This window comes from Geotrypetes seraphini, chromosome 13 (assembly GCF_902459505.1).
Source record: "Geotrypetes seraphini chromosome 13, aGeoSer1.1, whole genome shotgun sequence".
In the NCBI taxonomy this organism is placed as follows: Eukaryota; Metazoa; Chordata; class Amphibia; order Gymnophiona; family Dermophiidae; genus Geotrypetes; species Geotrypetes seraphini.
The window spans coordinates 33963731-33986892 of NC_047096.1; the positions used below are offsets into that span (position 1 = coordinate 33963731).

The 23162-nt window shown below is 41.9% G+C and overlaps 1 protein-coding gene across 2 annotated transcripts in view; it reads left to right on the forward strand.

Moving 5' to 3' along the window:
* ALG9 (ALG9 alpha-1,2-mannosyltransferase) overlaps window positions 1–23162 on the forward strand; it is a 166969-nt gene that overhangs the window by 76570 nt on the left and 67237 nt on the right. The gene's annotated exons all lie outside the window — the stretch shown is intronic.

The window sequence follows — 23162 nt, forward strand, 5'->3', positions numbered from 1 at the left end:
ATGCCCCGATTGAGTTTCCTAGTGGGGTTTTTTTCCAGCTTTCTCTGTGCTGCAGCAATAAACATTTGTGAAATAAGGCACCAGGAGTTACCCTTCCTGATGAGATAAGAAGCTGTTATTGAGGCTCACATTAATTTCTGCTGTATGAATGTTAATTTCTTTGCCACCATACCTAAGGCAGGATTAACCCTTTGGTGTATCTTAGGTCAACAAGAGCATTGGGCCTTCCATTGTAATATCAATATATTTTAAAACTGTCACAGATGGGACCTTGCATGGTTTTGACTGCAAATGAAAACGGGCAGTGGAAGAAGCACCAGAAAAGAAGTTCTTTGAAGTGGAGAGCAGTGCTTGGAGAGATAGGGTAGAGGGAAGAATAGAAGTGACTGAGGGGGAAATGCACAAGGAAGGTGGAGGAAAAGAACTGATACAGATGTTTAAATACTTCAAAGGTAATATAGAAACAATTTGTTTTCAGAGAAGGGAAGATGATAAAATTAGAGGACACGAATTGAGGTTGTGGGATAGTAAACTGAAGAGTAATGCCAGGAAATTCTTTTTCACAGAAAAGGTGGTTGATGCTTTGAATGCCCTCCCGAGGGAGATGGTGAAGACAAAACAGTGACGGAATTCAAAAAGGCGTGGGATGAACAAAGAGGATCTCTAATTAGAAAATGAATGGTATAAAAAGCAAAACTTAAATGGTTGCATGTGTGTTTGATGTGTCAAGTGGTGCTTAGATAGCAACGCCAGCTGTGAAGAACTAAAACCGGTACTGAGCAGACTTGTATGGTATGGCAGTTCGGTTAGGGTGATCTGGAGAGGGCTTCAATGTAAATGCCAGTAATATGAAATATGAGAACAGTGCTGAACAGACTTTCATGGTCTGTGTCCCGAAAATGACAAGATGGTTCGGATAGGCTGGAGTGAGCTTCAACGGCAGTTCCTGTAATTGGAACCTAAGGACAGTTCCAGGTGGACTTCTACAGTCTATGTTCCAAAAATGTAAGAAAAAAAAGAGAAAATTACCCAAATTAATCATGAATTGATAATGAGTGTGATTATTGGGCAGACCATTCAAGCCTTTTTCTTCTGTCATTTACTAGATGAGAAAAATGCATAGGGGGTGGGGGGAATAGAACAGAATGTAGGGCAATGCCAGGGAGTGTGGAGAATAGAGCTGACTGGAGGACAATGCACAGGGAGTGGGGAGAATAAAACTGACTGGAGGATGGTGAAAGGGGTGTGTGTGTGGGGTGGAATAGAACTGAACAGAGCACAGCTTTATATGTGTATATACTAGTGGTCTCAAACTCGCGGCCCGGGGGCCACATGCGGCCCGCCAGAAACTGTTTTGAGGCCCTCAGTATGTTTATCATAATCACCAAAGTAGAATAAAATAGTTTCTTGATCATGTCTCTTTAACTATAAATTACAATATTATTATTAAGACTTAGCTAAAAGGAAAGATTTTAAATTAGCAACATGAGTTGAAGAGATGTTTTTCTGAAGCATGGAATATTAAGTGTATACTGTTGACGTGAATAGAAGTTGACATCCCAGTGCCAGGTACCTGTAAACTTCAGAATTTCCTAGGCTCTAGTTCTGCCTGGGTGAATTTCCTTGGCATTCAGCTCCCAGGCTCTTTAGATATGTTTGGATAGCCCTGAATCTGTAATATGTGTAAGTTCGAAGGTAGACTTCAATCTGAGAGAGCCCTGGTGATTGCTCTTCACCAGAGAGCTACTTCCTTGGGACAATTACAGCTAAGATAGAAACATGACGGCAGATAAAGGCCAAATGGCCCATCTAGTCTGCCCATCCACAGTAACCATTATCTCTTTCTCTCTCCGAGAGATCCCATATACCTATCCCAAGCCCTCTTGAATTCAGACACAGTCTCTGTTTCCACCACCTCTTTCGGGAGACTGTTCCACGCATCTACCACCCTTTCCATTAAAAAAGTATTCCTCAGATTACTCTGGAGTCTGTCACCTCTTAACTTCATCCCTCTAATTCAGAGTTTCCTTTCAAATGAAAGAGACTCGATTCATGCACATTTATCTTATGTAGATATTTAAATGACTCTATCATATCTCCCCTCTCCCGCCTTTCCTCCAAAGTACACAGATTGAGATCTTTAAGTCTGTCCCCATACGCCTTATGAAGAAGACCACACACCATTTTAGTAGCCTTCCTCTGGACTGATTCCATCCTTTTTATATCTTTTTGAAGGTGCGGCCTCCAAAATTGTATTCTAAATGAGGTGAGACCTCATTTAGAAACAGTATTCTAAATGAGGTCTCACCAGAGTCTTATATAGAGGCAATACCTCATTTTTCCTATTGGCCCTACCTCTCCCTATGCAACCTAGCATCCTTCTAGCTTTTGCCGTCACCTTTTCAACCTGTTTGACCACCTTAAGATCATCACATACAGTGGCACCCAAGTCCCGCTCATCCGTCGTACACATAAGTTCTTCACTCCCTAAACTATACCGTTCCCTTGGGTTTTTAAAGCCCAAATGTATGACTTGCATTTCTTGGCATTAAATTTTAGCTGCCAAATTTCAGACCATTCTTCAAGCTTCGCCAGCTCTTTCTTCATGTTATTCACACCATCCGGCGTGTCTACTCTATTGCAGATTTTGGTATCATCCGCAAACAGGCAAGTTTTACATGACAACCCTTCAGCAATATCATTTGTAAAAATGTTAAAAAGAACAAGCCCAAGAACATAACCTTTAGGAACACCACCTGTAACATCACTTTCCTCCAAGTGATCTCCATTGATCACTACCCTCTGTCGCCTTCCACACACCAGTTCCTGACCCAGCCCGTCACTTTGGGACCCATCCCAAGGGCACTCAGTTTATTTATTAGACGTCTGTGTGGAACACTGTCAATGGCTTTGTTAAAATCTAAATACACCACATCTAGCACACTTCCTCTATCCAATTCTCTGGTCACCCAGTCAAAGAAATTGATCAGGTTTGTCTGACAAGACCTACCTCTAGTGATTCCATGTTGCCTCCAGTCCTGTAATCCACAGAATTCCAGAAACTTGACCATTCTCTGTTTTAAAAGCGTTTCCATTAATTTGCTTACCACAGAAGTCAGACTTATCGGCCTGTAATTCCCTACTTCTTCCTTACTTCCACTTTTGTGGAAAGGGACCACATCTGCCCTTCTCCAGTCCTCCGGTACCACTCCCGACTCTAGAGACTCATTGAAAAGGTCAGTCAGTGGAGCTACCAGAACTTCCCTAAGTTCCTCCAACACCCTCAGATGTACACCATCCGGCCCCATCGCTTTGTCTACCTTTATTTTAGTTAGATCCTCATGAACACAACCCGCTGAAAATCAATCAGGGTCTATTACTCCTACATCCCTATTCACGTTTGTGTTCTGCGGTCCCACTCCCGGCGCTTCAGCCGTGAACACCGAACAGAAATATTTGTTAAGCAATTCGGCCTTTTCTTTATCAGCTTCTACTTATTTCTCCCCTTATTCTTTGAGTCTCACAATGCCACTTTTGCACTTCTTCCTATCACTAATATTTATTTATTGATTTATTTTAAAAATTTCTATACCATTTTATTCCAAAACAGTTTACAATAAAATTACATACATAAAATATTGAAACAGGTTAGAACAGATAAAAAACAAAAGCAGAAAGATTCAATCCTTGCAATAGGTCAAGTGCTCAAAGAAATGCATCAACGAATAATTGCATTTTCTGCAATTTCCTGAATGAACACCTATCCCCTTATTTCTGAATATGACCAACAAGGCCATTCCACAGTTTTACTCCTGCACATGAAAAGGTCAAGGCATTCGTTTCCACATATACCTAAAAAATGTCTTGTCTCCCCATTTTACCATGTCAGCTATTTTTTCTTCCATTTGCATCTTTGCTTTCCTGACTATGTGACCAGCCTCTCTTAACTTTTCCAGAAATTTTTGCCTGTCTTTGTCTTTCTGCAATCTTTTGTAGCTTATGAAAGTTAACCTCTTATTCCTTACCTTCTCAGCTACTACTTTTGAGAACCAAAGTGGCCTTCTTTTCCTCTTACTTTTACTTACTTGCCTCACAAAAAGGTTCGTCGCCCTTACAATTGCTCCTTTCAGTTTTGCCGACCGCATTGCCACTCCTTCCAGACGTTCCCACCCAGACAACAATTCCTTGGTGTAAACCCCCATCCGAACAAAGTTAGTTTTTTTTAAAGTCTAGAACCTTCGCTTTTGAATGAGCCCTCTCTATACCTATCTTAATTTTAAACTGTACCAAGCAGTGATCTCTGGATGCCAGATGATCACCCACTGTAACATCAGAAACATTTTCCCCATTTGTAAGCACTAAGTCCAATATGACCCCATCCTGTGTGGGTTCCATTACCAACTTCTGGAACAGTTCTCCTTGTAGAGAATCCAGAATCTCCCACAATAGGGATACCCCAATCAACATCCAGCATGTTAAAAATCACCCGATTAGCAAGACTTCCCCTTTATTTAGATATATTCTGAATGTCTACTATTAAATCTCTATCTACTTCTTCCATCTGTGAAGGAGGCCTGTATATCACACCAATGTAAATATATTCACCATTCCCTCTTTCCAAATTGATTCACAGTGCCTCTTCCTGTGTGCCCTTCCGCTGCTGTCACTAAAACCCACGTTGCGCGTTAGTAAAGGAGAGGAAATGTTTGTTGAATATACAATGAATTCTTCAAAACTATATATTTACATAAAAAGTTTTACATTTGGATTAATTTCTCAGCTACTGATTTTTTTTCCTTTAGCCTTGCTCTGAATTTTAAGGCAGATTATCCTCCTCAGCACATGGGTAGTGAGTCCCCTAGGCAAACCTTCAACTTACACCCCTCTCCATTAACTTCATATTCCTAGCCTGCAGTCACCCTCCACCCCCCCCCCCTCCAATTTTGATAATTAAAGAAACTCACTGGTCAAGAAAAAAATCCAGGTTAAAGTATGTGCGGTTGGCTGTTTGAATTTATGTGGTCATTTGGACATCTTTTTTTTGTTTTGAAAATAGCTGATGCTTGCGGCGCCCAAGAAACTGTTTCTCTAGGCAACCACCTAGTCTAACTTGATGGTTGGGCCAGCACTTATATGCCTTTGATTTTCGAGGCAGAGAATTATTAGGTAGCTACACATGTAAGAAAGGGCCTGTTTATTTCTAGGGACTGTCAACTTCTCAGATATACCAGGATATCTAAAATTAACACCACGAGTATCTAGAATAACTATGATAGACAGCTTTATTTCTCTAATGATTTTTTTTCCTATTCTTTTGTACCAAGATGTTTCATACTTCCCTCAGGTATTGCATTGAGCCTCTTCAGACCAGAGACCACAGGCTTCAGCTTCTGTTGAAATCTGGAATGTTTGCATTCTCAGCTTGGCCAGTGGGCACTGCAGCTGGGATAGGGCCAAGATTCCTCTTCCATTCTTCCAGAGTCTGTGGGTGCTTCCACCTTAGAATCCCCTGGGCCCTGCCAGCCCACGAAGCTTGGGATGGAACCTGCAGCTCTCATATGGCTAGGCACAGTGTTGCTACTGAGCCATAGGGGCCTTCCTTGTTCAATACCAGTTGCCAGAAAGAAGGTGGCGCACAAAGCAGTAGCAAGAGAGAGTGCAGACAACTGCTTGGCAAAATTATCTTTAAAATATGTTAGCTTGTTAGTTTGATTCATGTTTAAATTTGGCTTTTAGCAGATGGCAAGAATGCAAATTAGTGCTGAACACTGAAGCCAATGAAAAATCAGAAGATATTCTTTGGGTTTAGAACAGTAGAGTAGAATCGGCTTTAATATTTACATTTCTTCATTGAAGTGGCAAGTATTTGTGTTACATATGCAGGTGAGTTTATCTAATATAGGCCTTGTAAATAGAGGCTGAACAGCCTGGAGAAGAGACAACTAAGAAATCATATGATAAAAATTTATAAGTGATAGGTGTGTGCAAAGCCAAAGAAAAGTTTGGTTTCTGCTCTTTTTAAATGAAATTTTCCCAGTTTTTGGCTTTTTTTGTTTGTTTCACCTCACTCCTTTGCACATGCATGAGTGAAATGGCAGCCTAATGGCTAGAATAATGTATTGCAAACTGTGTGCCTCCTGAAATTTCAGGTGTGCCCGTGAGATCCTGAGGAAGAGGAGAGGCGCCAGCTGACTGCATACAGGACGTGCCTCTCACGGTGAGAGGCACATCCTGTAGGAAATCGGCCAGCGCCAGTGCCTCTCCTTCTCTCTGCGTGTCTTCCCTGCCGACACCCCCCCACTGGCAGCTCAGGATTCATCTGGAGGACCTTCGCACATGCACAGAGGTCGATGTGATGACATCACACATACGTGTGATGTCATTGCACCTATGTCCACGCACATCCTGATGCCTCGAGCCGTGGCCACTTTCTTTCTTTCTTTCTCTCTTTCTTTCTCTCTTTCTTTCTTTCTCTCTCTCTTTCTCTCTCTCTTTCTTTCTCTCTCTCTCTCTTTCTTTCTCTCTTTCTTTCTTTCTCTCTCTTTCTTTCTCTCTCTCTCTCTTTCTTTCTCTCTCTCTCTTTTTCTTTCTTTCTTTTTCTCTCTCTCTTTCTTTCTCTCTCTCTCTCTTTCTTTCTCTCTCTCTCTTTTTCTTTCTTTCTTTTTCTCTCTCTCTTTCTTTCTTTCTTTCTTTCTCTCTCTCTTTCTTTCTCTCTCTCTCTCTTTCTTTCTCTCTCTCTCTCTCTTTCTTTCTTTCTTTCTCTCTCTCTCTCTCTCTCTTTCTTTCTTTCTTTCTCTCTCTCTCTCTCTCTCTCTTTCTCTCTCTCTTTCTCTCTCTTTCTCTCTCTCTCTTTATGTCTCTACCCCCTGTCCAGCAGTAGCCATTCTCCCTTCCTTTTACCTTCCCCCTGTCCAGCAGCACCCCTTCCCTGATTCCCCCTGTCCAGCAGCACTGGGCCATGGGCCGGCCTAGCAAATGCCCCGTGGCCACACAGCTCCGTGGTAGATTGGGGTCAGGCGTCAGCGATGGAGGAGGAGGCCGAGAAGCAGTAACGCCAAATCCGACACTGCCATCTTTCCTCTCCAGGCAAGAACATTGCTGGGGAAACCACCGCATGCATCATAAACCGGCACAGGCTCCTACTTCGCATGCAGGGGCACGGAGCCATGGATCACTGATCACGGCCACACAGAGATTGAAGTGTGCATGTGTGCTAAGGGTTTTATTTTAGCAGATTTATTTAGCCCGTCCTCCCAAAGGAGCCCAGAACGGGTTACAAAGGTACATTCACAGTATAGAAGGACAAAATTATTGAAAGACATTTTTGGCAGACATAGCTTAGAAGAATTTGCAGTAGAGGTTTCTACCATGGGTCGGCAAAGTAAATGCTTAGACTCCTTAGATTGTAAGGCTTCCAGGGACAGGAAAACACTGTAACGGCATGCAACTTACCTTGAACTAGTGAGAAAAGCATGAACTAACTCCAAATCCATTGTATATTCTAGCAATGTACCAAATATATTCAGTTTGATTCAGCCCCACATAGTGCTCTGAATACACTATTCGTATTTGGCCAAATAATGATTTAAATTTGAATATGAATAATCCAGGGCTCTACTGACCTAAATCCTACTGAAATACTTGATCTCTGATTTCATGTTGCTTCTTTTATTATTTATTATGCTAAAGCTCGATGCCCATTATTCATATACAATATTCGTATCCAGCCGAATAATATTTTTCATGATTTGTATTTGGCTGGATAGTAAAATGTTATTATGTATAACTCTAGTATTCACACTGGATCCATTTTAAATGTAAAAATCAATTGTATATGGGTTAATAGTAGGTATTCAAGTATAACATGCGAAGGAAAAGACTTCAGTAGTCTGTGGTGAACATTTCCACTTTAAGATTCCATTTTTTTTTCCATTGGTCAAAAACCTTTTTTATCTTTTAAACAATTTTTATTGAACAAATTTATAAAAATACATGTCAACAAACATATGTACATGTTTTATTCAAGTTTTTGCATCAGTTTTAATCCTTCACTGCCAACCCGTCAATCTTCCCTGGAACCAATCAATACTCAGAATCTGAAGGGCTTGGACTTTTGTAACACTCTAGACTGCAAACAACAAAATCTTAATCCCACAGTCCTTCCCCCACCCTCTATTAGTAATTGTTTTAATTAATAATCCATCACAAGATATCAAAGTGGTTTACAATACATTGAATGGTAAGCAGGCGCTCTTAAGTATTTTTCCTATCTGTCCCAGGGGGCTCACAATCTACCTGGGGCAATGGAAGGTTAGGTGACTTGCCTGAAGTCCCAAAGAGCTGGGATTGAACCCACAATGTCAGGGTACTAAGGCAGCAGCTCAAACCACTAGTCCTAATGCTTGCAAGTGCTAGTGTATGTTTAGTGTCGCTGGACAGCTCTTTAGTCCCCGATGCTCAAAAGGTTTCTGTGCCAGTAAGACTTGTTAAAATAGTCTTACTGGCATGGAAGCTGTCCTCCCGGTGTTCTAAAGGGTTCTCCGTGACTCTATTCAAATGCATTACAAGGAACTCATTAGGGTTCTAATATTCTCATTAGTATTCTAATGAGCTTCCCTTGTGATACATGAAAAGGAACACCCTCTCATTTAGGAAGAAATTTTTCTGGCAGAGCTACCGTTAGCTGTTGTGCGTGTGTTGTGCACTCACACAACAGCTGTGCCCTCCCCCTCTCTAAAAAAAAAAAAAAACAGCTCAGAAGCTAAGCAGGCAGGTCTTGTTCTCACTGCCAGGTCATCTTGATTGTTGCTTCAGATAAGAAGGACTAAAATAATTACCTGTCCAACTTGTTCAGTAACCTCAACAGACATTATACTTTGTGTGTGTGTGTGTGTGTGGAGGGGGGGGGGGAAATTATGGGAGGAAATGACAGATGTTTGGCCAGTCCTGATTTTCAATTTAGATCTCCAATAGACTGTGATATTTGTAGACTCTGAGGCCCCGATCCTCTAAAATCACCGGTAAAATCTTTAAATTTGTTGTAGCGGCAGTAAATTGTCCAATTTGGAAACGATGAGTGATGCTCGAATAAACTCGCATGCATATGAGGTTCCTGGAGGCCCACATAAATCCCATCCATTAAGTCATTGGAAAAAGTGACTGACACATGCACAGAATAGTCCATGGAAAGAGATATGAATGTGCACTTGAGCATCAGTCATAGTCATACCTTATAGGAGCACATCATAGGTGCACGTCCTAAGAGGAGGGAAGGAGAGAGGGTGAATTATCAGCAAAACAAACAAATGTGAAAACATTTTTTTACATTGCTTTGGCAGGACAAGTGCACCCCTCGTACAATCGGCAGCCTCCTCTCCCCAAATATGATGAACTTCTACCTCACGTGCAATGGGCAACCTAAGCTTTTGATGCACGCTCATGAGACATGCCTATAATACACATACCTGAGCTGCGTTTTTAACACACTGCCGGCACTTCCTGGACTGCTGTTAATTTTGGAGAGTTAAAGGCTGGCACTTCATTTCGTTCATCATCAGGCAATGTCTGGGCATCGCCCGGAGTGCTCATTTTATTATTAAAGCCCTCATTGTACTATATTTACATAGCAGAGTCGGAGGCTGCTACAAAGCAGGAGAAGTCCACGGTGAGCCATGTGCATTGGTAGGTAGAATACGTTGACACTAAACCAGTAAGATCTGATTTAGCAACATAGAAACATGACAGCAGATAAAGGCCAAATGGCCCATCTAGTCTGCCCATCCACAGTAATCATTATCTCTTTCTCTCTCTGTGAGATCCCGCATTCCTATCCCAGGCCCTCCTGAATTCAGACACAGTCTATTTCCACCACCTCTATAGAAACATTGATCATTAAAGGCATGGTGAGTTTAGAGCATTAGGGCCTGATTCTGCTTGTACTTGTGTTTGTCATGTTGAGATGAAGATGCAGATTCTGTTTCTTAGGTAAAAGTATACAAGGGATGCTCTGAAGTTAGAAATAATGGATTCTACCAGGTACTTGTTACCTGGGTTGGCCACTGTTGATGGACCATTGGTCTGACTCACTATGGCTATTCTTATATTGTTTAAAGGTAGGCACCATATTAAAGCCACGCTTCACGTGAAAAACATGCTTTTTATTTACATGCAGAAAATAGTTTATTAAATTACCCTCTTAGAGGGCATCTTTCAAAAAGTTTTACTTGGGTGAAGTAGCCTGATAAATGTGGGATATTGTGGAACTAGTCTCTCCTATTTGTACCCTTCTCCTTTACTGCCAATTCCAGACTACATTACTTCTCTTGCTACAAAATATGCCTGGTACAGACTACCTGAGTCAATACATCAAGCTCCGTCCTTAGCAGTATTTAAATCTAGGCTAAAAGCTCACTTTTTCAAGGTTGCTTTTAACTGCTAACCCCCACTGTCTTGTAAAGCACCCATGCCTGAGAAGCTCCCTAACCCCCTACTTGTCCTGTTTGTCTGTTTAATTAGATTGTAAGCTGTACTGAACAGGGACTCTCTCTTGAATGTTTTAAATGTACAGTGCTGCATGCTTCTAGAGTACAGGGAGATGCTGAAAATTTCTCAGTCCAACCAAGAAGAGAATGACATGGATATCTGGATGTAATCTTAAGATGCAAGTGCAATTTACTTAGTTAACAAGCCATAATTAATTAGATGCAAATTTATTGACATTAATTGGCACTGATTAGGATTTATGTGCATATCTTCTTACACGCTAATCCCATAGAATGCAACCCAAAGGGGTTGTGGTCGTGGGAGGAACATTCCGATAATTTGGATACAGTGTTAAAAGAATACCAGCAGTGGCATGTGGCCTTTCAGGGGATTCAGTGAATCCCCAGCGCCACAGCCCTCTTTTTTTATTTTTTGCTTGATGCAGTTTGATTTGTTGAATAAGCAGGCTACTCAACTGGTCAAACTGCATCAAGCAAAAAGCAAACAAGAAGAGCAGAGCTCTTGGGCTGGAGATTCTCCAAACCCCCCTGAAGGCCCCTGACAGTACTGATCTGAATTTGATTGGCTGAGCAGCAGCTGCCTGTTGCCTGCTCAACCAATAAAATTCAGAGTATTCCCCTCGGGGCCTTTAGGGGATGGGCTGAATCCCTTGAAGGCTCTGACCACATACCAGTGAATACCAGGGATGTGTGCTGAAATTGTGCGCCAGTATTTGTCAGGTTTCAGCAAGTGTAATCTAGTGCTCAAAGTTGGGTGAGGGAATTGGTACTACACTATAAAGGGCTCTCAACCCAGAGTGTCCTTTTATAGAATAGCTATGAGTGCTGATTTTTGAACGTCATTTGCTGAATATAGTCACTTATGTACTCATACATCTGATTCTCCATAATGCATGAGCTATTTTGTTCCCCCCCCCCCCAAGCATCCTGTCTCTGCCGTAGAGAGTTGCGCGGGGACAGAAAGCCCACCCGTCCCCACCCATCCCCGCAAGGAATTACCTCCATCCCTGCCCGTCCCCATAAAAAAGCAGCAATTACTTCTGACAGGATCATCAATTCCACAGTTTCTTTTGTGTTTGTGCTGCTGTTTTCCTTGTGGAATCTCTTTGGCGGAACCCTTTTTTTGTTTTCTGTTCAGGTAATTAACTTATAAACCCCCTCTTTTACTAAGGCTGACGTGTCAATTATATTACATGGACGAACCCTGCTTCCAAAGCCTTCCATCCCCATGGGAGTCCCGTGGGCCAGAGGGGGGTCCCCATGGGAGTCCCGTGGGTTAGGGGGGGATTCCCGCGATCCCCTCTCCCGTGCAGACCTCTACTCTGCAGCTCTGCAGATGTAGTCTGGCTTGGGTGCTCTTAACGTGCATAATTTACTTTTGTAGATTTTCAAGATCAAACAATGCAAGTAATTTCTCTTTGAAACTATGCAGAAGCTGAGCACTTAAGTGTGTCTGTGAGTTTTGGAACCAGATGGGCTGAGTGAAAATTGGCCCCTTAAAGCTGTGATGCATCATTTCATTGGCACAAAGTGGTCTCCTGTTATGGATCAATACCTGCTATTGGTACCTTTAACACTGTCGGATTAAACTGCAGTCACTGTATAAATTGATGACAAATTAATCTGAAGACTGATTGAATTGAAACAAAATACATATATCTACACCCCCATACCTGCTTTCTGCATTCGGTGCTGTAGTATTGAAACAATTCATTATTTTACTAGGGCAGCACACCAATTAGAATATTTTCCCCATTTATGGAGATTAACTTGCTTGTCCTGCATCACAGATGTTCTGTAATTGGAGACTATAATTTTGCTTTATCACCTAGAAAATGGCAATAATTATTTCTTATGTATTATACATAACAATGCATGGTCCAAAACTGAATCCTAAGATAGTAGCTGGTTTCTGAGGCTGTGCTTGCATTTCTACACTCCATTTGTAGGTTGTTGCATCAAAAGCCCCAAACTGAATTACCTCTTCATAATAAATTAGCATTGTTATACTAAGTGCCATGTGTTAAATCTAGCAGGCAATTATGTAGACAAATGAGTTAGAAGCAGGCATGATTTCAGTTCTGCATTCATCTTTCTGCTGGATTCTTTCTCAGCTTCGTTTCCATTTCTTTGTTTTACTTCTCATAAGAATGTTACTTATTGCCTTAATTTGGAAGGAGGATCTCTTGTAAACAAGTAAGGCTTTGACATCTTTGTTCCTGATAATTAATGATTCCACCCTTGTTCTCAAACCAAGTTTCTCAGCTAAATCCAGGAATGCTTTGCTCCAATCCTGGATTTCAAACCTGCGCTCTACCACGTACAGGCAGTCACCGGTTTAAGAATGCCCGACTTATGTCAAACTCGTACTTACAAACCGGGGTGCTGCCTCTCCCTTCCTGTGTAAATGTGCCCCTTCTTCCTCCCTTCCTGTCCAAACGCAACCCTCCTCTTCCCTTCCACGTCCCAACGCGCTCCTTGTCATTTTTCCCTCCGTTATGTGTCCCAAATTCCTGCCTCCTGCGGATATTTACTTCCTTTGTTAGACTCCCTCTTCCCATCGCAGTTCTCTTTGCAAAGCTGCGACTCGTGACTGATCCGACAGTCCCTTCATGTTCCCGCGGGTGTTTACCTCTTCTGGCTGGCTCTATCCTCCCAGTGGCACTTCCCTTTGCGAAGCCAAGACCGCTGGTTCCAGCACAAGCTGACCTGGAAGTCTTCCCTCATGTCAGAGGGAAGGCTTCCAGGTCAGCCGCAAGTCTAAAGATGTTGTTAATGGTTCAGAGTGAGTAATTGATACATTCACTTCTGTCTCATATTGTGGTTAAGTTATCTGCTTTCACATGAACAGATATTTCAGAAGTGCTTTGGTCACTATTTTGTATATTTGTATATTATCTATCATGTACTTTGCAGTGTTTCAGAAGTACTCATGAGGTAATAACATACAAAAATTTAAGAGTAAAGGGGTTAATTTGTATAGGCTGACTAAGTGGAGAAATGTTTAGTTTTAAATGGCTATATACGTACATATATCTAAGTATTTTATAAAAAGCTTGGTTGAGTACGCAGCCTTTTATAAAATATATAGTGTGCCACCAGTGAACATGTATATTTTTCTCCTTGCACATAGAAAGCACATTTTATAAATGAAGACTTTATTAAAATTTACTACATCACCTTTCATGCAGGTGTAACAAAAGTGTTTTGCAATCTAAAAATGGTAGCAGGTTGAAAGGAAGTCCAGTGCTTTGATAGGAAAGAGAGAAAAGCAAAGAGAGGTTATAAAAAACCTATGAAGTACACGAGGAGAAGCGCTTGGGTGAGCCAGTTGATATTGTGTATCTGGATTTTCAAAAAATATTTAACAAAAGTACCTTATGAACGACTCCTGAGGATATTAGGAGGTCATGGGATAGGAAGTAATGTCCTTTTGTGGATTAAGAACTGATTAAAAGATAGAAAACAGAGTAAGGGCTCCTTTTACTAAGGTGCGCTAGCGTTTTTAGCGCGCGCTAACCCCACACTACATGAAAAATACAAACGCAAGCTCTATGAAGGCGTTAGCATGTAGCGCGCGCTAAAACCGCTAGCGCACTTTAGTAAAAAAAGCCCTAAGTTTAAATGGTCAGTATTCTCAATGGAGAAGGGTAGATAGTGGGGTTCTTCACCACTGCTTTTTAACATATGTATCAATGATCTGGAGATAGCAATAACTAGTGAGATAATTACATTTACTGATCAGATAAAGTTATTAAATTGCAAGAGTATTGTGAACAATTGCAAGAGGACCTTGTTAGGCTGGGAGACTGGGCATCACAATGGCAGATAACGTTTAATGTGAGCGCGTGCAAAGTGATGCTTGTGGGAAAGAGGAACCCGAACTATAGCTACGTGAAGCAGGGTTCCACGTTAGGAGTCACTGCCCAGGAAAAGGATCTAGGTCAGTGGTTCTTAACCTTGTTGGAGGTACTGAACCCCACCAGTTTCATATGCGTGTTCACCGAACCCTTCTTTATTCCCTTAGTTTTGCCGGAGCTAGACTAGAATTACTCAACTTGGCATTGCAAATCATGCAATTAGGACGCTGACTCCCATCACGTTCCGTTATACATGTGAAGCCATATTGTACATATTCGTCCGACCACTTTCGTATTTTGCTCGACATAGTTAGTAAGGGATTAAAATATTAAGATAGGTATCACACGACGTACCATCACAACAGTTACAATTTGACTACTGTGCGCATCAAATCCCCTGCAGCACGGATAGGCCAAGCGATGTTGCGTGATCACCTGCAGCCAATTATGGACAAGCAGGGCGTATCATCACGAATCATAAGCGCTTCGGTCACGTTCAATCATCTATCAGTTAAATCACAAATTTTGATCAGGAATTGATTGATGTATATAAGGTGTTAGTTACAGATTGATAGATCAAGAAACCGAGTACACGATCAGTCTTGATCAAAATCACTGAATAACTGATAGATGATTGAACGTGACCGAAGCGCTATATGAGTCGGAGGTGTGTTTTGACCTCCGCCGAACCCGCGAGACTGACTCACCGAACCCCTGGGGTTCGGTCGAACCCAGGTTAAGAACCACTGATCTAGGTGCTATTGTTGAGGATAAGTTGAAACCCTCGGCTCAGTGTGTGACGGTGGCTAATAAAGCAAATAGAAATGTTAGGAATTATCAGGAAAGGAATGGAAAACAAAGATGGGAATGTTATAATACCTGTGTATCGCTCCATGGTGCGACCGCACCTCAAATACCGTGTGCAATTCTGGCCACCGCATCTCAAAACAGATATATTAGAATTAGAAAAGGTACAGAGAAGGGCGATGAAAATAATAAAAGGAAAAAAATAATACTTTTTTAATGGAACTAACTTAATCTAGTTTATTATTAACTTTCAAAGGTAACCCCTTCTTCTTCAGATCAGAAATAAGCAAATGTTGGCATTACGAGAGGGAAACATGAAAACATTTCACTGGTAGTTGGAGACAAAGAGGTGACAAAACAGTCTTTGTAGTGGGAAAGAAAGCCAAGGACTTGGTTAAGTAGGAGACAGGTGACACAGCAGTTTAAGAGCTAGATTCACAAAGCAAACCAATCGGTTTGCAACCTCTTTGCGACACGATTTTACTCTGGCCTGATTCACTTACCTCTGTGCCGATCTGATTCTGATCCGTGCATGCAAATGAGGGGAACGGCATACAAAGTAGGCAGGGACACGATTCACCAAAGAAATTTTTGAAACTGACTGGGCTGGCCGATCAACACAAAAAGCGACTGCTGGGGACCAGTCGCAAACGTCCTTTCTCACTGTCCTCGGCCTGAAATCCCAGCTCTCTGCTCTACTTTGCTATCAGCCCCTTCCATAGAACTTGCAAAAAATCAGCAGACAACGCTAAAGGGAGTTCCTGTTGTAGTCTTGTGAGACCACGGGAACTCAGCACCACGGCTCTGCACGGGGCAGGAGTGTAGGAAGATCACTCCTGCCCCGCGTCACTGCTAGTCCATCAGATAAGGTCCGGGGGTGGGTCAGAGCCAGCCAAAAGTTATTCGCAATTTTTTCCCTATTCGCAGGCCGGCTCTGCTCCTAACCCCCGCGAATAGGGAGGGAGAAGTGTAGTAACATAGTAAATGATGGCAGATAAAAGACCTGAGCGGTCCATCCAGTCTGCCCATTATTTATTCTCATTAAAAATACATGATTAAATTGTTTCTTCTTTGATATTTCTGGGCCATAGACTAACGTCCACCTGGTAATGTCCTAGGTTCCAATTGCTGAAGTTGCCATCTAAGCTCACTCCAGCCTATCCAACCATCCTGTTGTTTGCAGGATATCTGTTGTAAAGGCTGGCCAGTAACGTCCTCATGTTCCAAGTTAGTGGAGTTCCCATTGATGCCCTCCCCAGTCATCCTATACCGAAACACAAACCATGCAAAAGTCTGTCCAATACCGGCCTTAGTTCTTTAATTTATACAATTTGTTTTCTAATTAGAGATTCTCTGTGTTTATCCCACGGTTTTATGAATTCCATCATTGCTTTCCTCTCCACCACCTCCCTCGGGAGGGCATTCCAGCATCCACCACCCTCTCCTTGAAAAATAATTTCCTAATATAACTCCTAAGTCTTCCTCCCTGCAACCTCAAGTTATACCCTCTAGTTTTACCATTTTCCCTTCTCTGGAAAAGATTTGGTTCTATATTAATACCTTTCAAGTATTTAAATGTCTATATCATATCTCCCCTGTCCTTCCTCTCCTCTAGAGTATATATGTTTAGGTCTTCCAATCTCTTCTTGTATTTCTTTTGGTTCAAACCCCTTGTCGTTTTCGTCACCTTCCTCTGGACCACTTCTAGTCTTTTTATATCCTCCACCAAATACGGCCTCCAAAACTGAACACGATACTCCCAAGTGTGGCCTCACCAATGTTCTACATAGGGGCATCAACACCTCCCTTCTTCTGCTGGTTATTCCTCTTTCTGTACAGCCTAGAATCCTTTTGGCTACAGCCACCACCTTATCACACTGTTTAGAAGCCTTTAGATTCTCAGACACAATCACCCCAAGGTCCCTCTCTCCGTCTGTGCTTATCAGCCTCTTATCTCCCAGCACTTAAGGTTCCCTCGGTTTTCTACCCCTCAAATGCATAATTCTGCACTTCTTTGCATTGAATTTTAGTTGTCGGACATTAGCCCATTCTTCTAACTTTTGCAGATCCTTCTTCATGTTTTCTACTCCCTCCGGGACGTCCACTCTGTTACAAATCTTGGTATCATCCACAAAAAGGCTAACCCTTCAGCGATATCACTCACAAACATATTGAACAGAATCAGTCCCAGCACCGATGTTTGAGGCACTCCACTATTCGCCTTTCCCTCCTATGAGCAAATTCCATTAACCACCACCCTCTGGTGTCTGCCCTTCAACCAGTTTCTAATCCAGTTCACCACTTTGGGTATAGAAATGTTAATAAAGATAAAGATATGAAAGAAAAAGCCCTAAGACCCCTGATAAATTGGGACTAATCATTATTGATCCGACATGGGTTGTGTTTTCAGTATGCAGCACCTACATCAGGCATCATCCAATATAATAAACATAAGAATGTCAAATAAGAGATCAATATAATGGCAAACCAGTATGTAAGTACCGAAGAAAGCCTTGCCTGAAAACGTACCCTGTTGGCAACCTGTAAAGAACTGGCAGCAAACCAATGACCCCTGATGCAGTTGCTGTGCACTGAAACATGCCCTGTGTCAGGTCAATAAAGACTAGTCCCAGTTTGTCAAGGCTATTAGTGCTTTTTTTTCTTTTGAACAGATAGAGACCAATCAACTGATCCATACCGAAGGCATGGAACCTTGGCAGCATTAGGGGTCCAAAATAACTCCAGTTTACTATACACAGAGTGGTGTAGTCCTTGGTTTCAATTTTTAAACTACTTTACTGGGTGCACCAAGAAAAGCAGTATATCAAGTTTAATAAACCACAAACCAATTTGGGAATTATTGAATATTGTTGTTTTGGAAGTGTAAGAATGAGACAGTTTGCCCCTTGCATCCTTGAGTTCTGGGGACTTTAGGTGACCCGTACCAGTCAAATGCCCACATGCATCCAATGTGACACAGGTAAAAATATTTTAAAACTGCACATGGCATTCCTTATCCGATTTTAAACCAGGCATTCTCTTGCTGAAGAATAACACTTATCTCTCTGGCAAGAGTTGTCAGAACTTTATGGTGATAAGATTGAGGTTTTGTGTTCGTATATATTTTTTTTAATGACTTCTAACAAGTTGCAGCGATAATAAGCACTTAGCCTCTTTGTACCAATTTAGATTTTGGCCTCCCAGAATCAGCTTATAAAAACACTTTGTCTCCTTTGTGCCATTCCCCATTGTAAGCGTAATAACATTGCTTAAATTCTATGGAAGAAGAGCCCTCATTTAGAGGAAGGGAAAAAAAAAATCCCTGTTGCTTATTACCCGTTCTATTCATGTAATTTTGTGAGATCAGCAAGAGCAGTGCACAGCTATCAGTGGGGCATTCAACAGAAATCAGCTGCCTCCGTGCTGCGTTTTGTGAAGAGCTTGTCAACGCCATTGTGTCTCGCTAATATAATCCCAGCACAGATCCGATGAAACAAAAAAAATAGAAGGGGGAGAAAGAAGCATTTTAGTTTATCTTTTTCTCTCTCTCTCTCTTTCTATCTACATGCCCATGGGCTGATTACAGTGGAAGTACACAAAAGAGCTGTTGATATTTTGGTGGAAAATGCCAATTTTTCCTGAATGGTTTTCTGATGATTCTCTATTTCCCCCTTCATATTGGAAGCTCCCATTTACCCCCATGCCAGTCATGAATTGCAGGGTTTTTTAAAGTTGGTATTTTAAATATATTCTCTTTTATTTCTGTTTGTATAAGAACATAAGGTCCATCAAACCCAGTATCCTGTTTGCAGGAGTGGCCAACCCAGGTTACAAGTACCTGGCAAGATCCCAAAGAGTAAAACAGATTTTATGCTGCTTATTTTAGGAATACACTTCTCCCTCCCCATTTGCGGTTTCGGCAATCGCGATTTCACATGTTCACGATTTTTTGGGGAGGGGGAAAACCCCCCCCCCACAGTTTAGCCTTTCCCCCGGCGTCCCAGCCTTACCTGGTGGTCTAGCAGGCTTTCGGGGCAGGAACGATCTTCCTACACTCCTGCCCCGTGTAGATCGCCAATAGGAAATGGCTGTGGGGAGTTCCCGTCGTAGTCTCGTGAGACTACGGGAACTCATGGCAGCTATTTCCTATTGGCGATCTGCACGGGGCAGGAGTGTAGGAAGATTGCTCCTGCCCCAAAAGCCCGCTAGACCACCAGGTAAGACCAGGATGCCGGGGGGAAGGCAGGAGGGAGGCAGGGGTGGGTCAGAGCCAGACCAGAAGATATTCGCGGTATTTCACCATTCGCGGTCCAGCTCTGTCCCTATCCCCCGCGAATCCGAAGGGAGAAGTGTAATCAGTGGATTTCCTCAAGCCCATCTTAACAGTTTATTTATTTACTAAGATTTATTAAGCACCTTTATGAAGAGATTCATCTAAGGTAATATACAGCAGGTACAGTTTAACATAAGACTTACAGTTTTGTTACCAGCATAGCAAATATAAACATAAAATATGATTAATGAGGTTTAAACATTAGAAATAGCAAATTGAAAACCAATAATAGAACTGCCATAAAATATCAAAAATATACACATTTAATAGCACTGCAGAAAACCATATAACAAATGTATGATAAATGTTAGTACAATACAAACAATATAATAGACAGCATGGAAGAACATTCAAATGTCAGCATGAAACTGATGAAACACCTAATAAACATGCATTAGAGCATTCAATTAACAGATATGATGCTAATGCTGTTCCTACAATATAACTTACAGGTACCTGGTAGCTGAGGGGTCAGGTACAGATAAATAGGGACAATAATGGCATATGGACTATTGTTTTAGCAAATTAGCCAAACCTTTTTTAAATCCCGCTAAGCTAACTGCTTTTACCACGTTCATTGGCAACAAATTCCAGGGTTTAATTACACATTGTGTGAAAAAATATTTTCTCCAATTTGTTTTAAATCTACTAAGTAGCTTCATCGCATGCTCCCTATTCCTAGTATTTTTTGAAAAAGTAAACAAGTGATTCACATCTACTCTTTCCATGCCACTTAGTATTTCATAGACCTCTGTCCTATCATCCCTGTGCTGTCTCCTCTCTAAGCTAAAGAGCCCTAGCTGCTTTAGCCTTTCCTCATAGGGAAGTCATCCCATCCCTTTTATCATTTTCATCACCCCTCTCTGTACCTTTTTTAATTCTGATACCTTGACAAAACATTATCTTTTTAGGCAGGTATCTGGAATAAAACTTTAAGTGATCTACTTCTGAACTCATTTTCATACCAAACACTTAGAAGATCATTGAAGACTCTCTTATTTGATAAATTTGTTTAAATTTTTACTGATTGATCATCTTTATCTATGCTGTTGTATTTTCTTGCTAAGGTTTGATGTATCCTCGCTGCATATTATGCAGTTTATTCTTGATGTAAACTGCTTTGAAATGTAAGGTATAGCCGGATTTAAATAAAGCTATTATTATTATTTTTTTTTGAGATGCTGTGACCAGAATTGCACACAGTATTTGAGATACAGCTGCACCACAGAGTGATGATGTTTCAGTTGCTAGATTGGCCTTTTCCCTCTGCCACCTTAACCACAGGACTTTGCCCTTCAGTTTAATTCCCTTCCCTTATTCAGTTCGATCATAGCTTTTCACTTGCATGACCTTTTCTCCCTTTTCCTCACATGCATATATATACAAATCTAGCCTGCGTGTTTTAATGTAAATAGAATCAGCTGGACTGTGATTGTCTGGGGACTTTCTTAGGCATAAGATCAGTGATTACGGTACTTTGTTGGCTCCAGGTGAATTTTTGGCCTCACTGGATCTGTCAGAGGCTTACTTGCATATTTCCATATTCCCAGATCACAGAAAATTTCTCAGGTTTCATGTGCTAGAGAAGCACTTTCAGTTCGCGACACTGCCTTTTGGGTTGGTCACTGCACCATGCACCTTCACCAAAGTAATGGTGGTGGCGGCAGCCCACCTGCACAAGGTCGGAATTCAGGTTCATCCTTACTTGGATTGCCAGGTGGTTGCTCAGATAGTCCAGCTCTTAAAGGAATTTGGGACTCTTCAGTAAGTTAACCCAGAACAGGGAGACTTCAACTGCTACTAGACATCAAGGACTGAATTCTACATACTTCACCTATAAAAAAAAAAGCAGCGCTGAAAAATAGCCGCCTAAACGCTATTTTATAAGCGGTGTTTAAAGTTAGATGCAGTTTATAGACTAGTGATTATGCCCAAGAGCCTAACTTTAGGCATGACCATTATGCAAAACCTCACGCCTAAAGTTAGACGTGGATGCCCCTTATTCGGTAATTATGTCCATAACTTTGAGGAATGACCCCAATCTGCCCATAACCTTCCCCTTTCCATGCCGTCTTTTTGGTGCTGCAGGTATAATTAAATCCAATTAATGCTAATTGTTTGTTGAGAAGCCAATTATCAGCACTAATTGGCTCATTAATTAAGTTGTGTGTGCAAACTGGGAGTACCCAACTTAGGGCAGGATTCACAAAGCAAACTGATCTCGTGTACCGATCGGTGTGCGACCCCTTTACTATCAAATTTCCATCCGGCTTAATTCACTAGTGCGATTCTCTTCGAATCCGTGCTTGCAGATTGGACAGCGACCCGATTCACTACACCAAATTTCCGATCCGACTGGGCTGGCCGATCACCTGAAGAAGTGACTGCTGGGGACCAGTCGAAAACGTCTTTCCGACTGGAAGCCCTTCTCTCTGCCCTGCAATCTCTCCTGCCTGCTCGCCTTGAATGCTGCCCTGCTTATCTCCTGTTGCTCGTCTTTCCGAAGCTCTTCTCCTGCCTGCCCAAACTGCTGCCTGCTCCGAACTGCCATGATTTCCTGCCTGCCTCGACTCTTCCACCCTTTCCCGCAGTGCAAGCCTGTGGTTTTAATCCTCGGGCTCTAAGCGGGTTAAAACCACGGGCTCCATTTATCTTTTTATTATTAGTGAGGGTGGCAGCTGACAAGAGCGGGACCAGCTTTCTGGGAGCCATGCGGGTTGGGGGTCAGTGGAGGTAGCGGTGTTTGGTTCAGTCTGTGGCAGGAGAGTCAGCGTAGTTCAGTTTGCGGCAGGAGAAGCAGAAGAGTCGGTGTGAATAAAAAATCTCCCCGAAGTCCTGCCGCCCAAAGTACAAAAAAGTAAAAAAAAAAAAAAAGATCACTGCTCCTATGGTCTGCGCATGCGTGATCCATGCAGGCAGATTGGGGGCGTTCCTCCGATCGCCCCCATCTGTATATTTTTGTTTTCTGAATTGGTCGGACCTGCCAGGATCGATCTGGCAGGTTAATGAATCCTGGCCTTTAAGTTCCATTTATAGAATTCAGGCGCAGTGCTTAAGCTATAGCCATAAAAAATACAAGACACACAAATGATTAGGACTGCTTTAATTCTACTCAAGAAGTTCTATTAAATCAACTTTTAAGACCAATTTTGCAAAATTGCCTATTTTTAACTCTGAATATGTTCACTGTTTTCAGGTGCATAATTTTGCAGATTGCAGAGATCTTAAGTACGCTAGGACCCTGGAAGACCAAAGTTGACTTCTCTTGTGTCGCAATAAAATGTAGGCCAGAAAAGAATCAGAACTTCACTGACTTGGAAAAGTTATGGATTAGTTTAAAGCAATTCAGTCCTTGAGGTTCACAAACAGGTGAGATTTTCATGATATCCCTAATGAATATGCCTGAGATAGATTTGCATGCATATCGTGTCCACTGAATGCAAATCTCTCTCATGCATATACATTAAGGGCATTCTGACAATCTGGCCTGTTTGTGGCTCTCGAGGACTGAAATTGGATAAACCTCATTTAAAGCTTCCTTCTGGATTAGCTGTGTTGTGACTGTCTGCATATTGTAGGTTAGTCTTCAGCTTTTTCTGTCTTCATTATCATGAGTCAGACAGTCCCATCCTCCCCTATACAGGAGACTGGTTGTCTGGA